The following is a 1,283-nucleotide window of genomic DNA, read 5'->3' on the forward strand; positions in this document are numbered from 1 at the left end:
CTAAGATATATCTTTGAGAAACAACTCTAACCTTGTAGCTAATCGAACAGCTTGCCAATATTTGGAAATCGATACTTGTTCTTTATTGTTTCCTTATTCAGCTCTCTATAGTCTATGTACATCCTCATGCTTCCATCCTTCTTTCTCTTGAATAACACCGGAGCTCCCCAAGGTGATGAAATAAGTCTAATGAATTTGTTGTCTAACAACTCCTGAAGTTGCATTATAAGCTCCTTCATCTCTGTTCTTGCTAACCGATATGGTGCTTTCACTATTGGTGTCGATCGTGGCAACAAGTCTATTCGAAGCTCGACTTGTCTATCGGGGGGCAATCCAGGAAAAGAATTTTGTATAGTCACACACCACTGGTATTCTTTTTATCTCTTTCTTCTCCTTCTTTGCATCGATCACAAATTCCAAGTATGGTGTGCATCCTTTTGACAAACATTTTTCTCTTTTCAACAAGGAAATGATTCCATAATTTACTCTATGTTTGTCTCCGTACACCATAAATGATTATTTTCCAGGTGGGTTCACTCTCACCATCTTCTTCCTACATAGTATCTCGACATTGTTTGCAATAAGCCAATCCATTCCTAGTACGATGTCGAAACCGTTCAACTCAATGGGAAACGATTCCTCGTGGAATTTATTCCCATCCAAATTTATGATGATGTTTTTAATGTTATCACTAATAAGTATGAATTTTCCACTAGCAACTTCTACAATTATAGCATTATCAAGTTTATCTATAGGAAATGCTAGTCTTCCACCAAATTTGTGAGATATAAAGGAGTAATTTGCTCTAGATTCAAACAATATATTGGCATGCATTCCATTTACATGAAAGGTACCTCAAGCGACATTTTCTTCAAACCTTGCTACTTCTAGGGTTATTTGGAATACACTTGCCTTTGGCCGCAACAAAACATTAGGCCTTGCTTCCTCCTTCTTCTTGGATCAGTCCCTAGAAATATGGCCTTCTTCATTACATCCGAAACACACCTTCTTATTGAATGTGCACTCATTGGTGTAATGCCCAGACTTTTCACACATGAAACATGTCAGCTCCTCGCTACATTTTCCAAAGTGTTTCCTTTTGCACTTATCACACCATCTTGCTTCACCTCCTCCCCCTTTAAATTTATTAGAACCAAACATTGAGAATTTTCTTTTCTTATTAGACCTTGAAGATCCTTTAAACTTCCTCTTCTCGCCAACTTCAACCTTGTTGGCGGATCTACTCTTTATTATCTCTTAAACAAACTTAGCAGCCCAGATAT

The sequence above is a fragment of the Lactuca saligna genome, chromosome 7 (assembly GCF_052625555.1).
Source record: "Lactuca saligna cultivar CGN05327 chromosome 7, ASM5262555v1, whole genome shotgun sequence".
Lineage (NCBI taxonomy): Eukaryota > Viridiplantae > Streptophyta > Magnoliopsida > Asterales > Asteraceae > Lactuca > Lactuca saligna.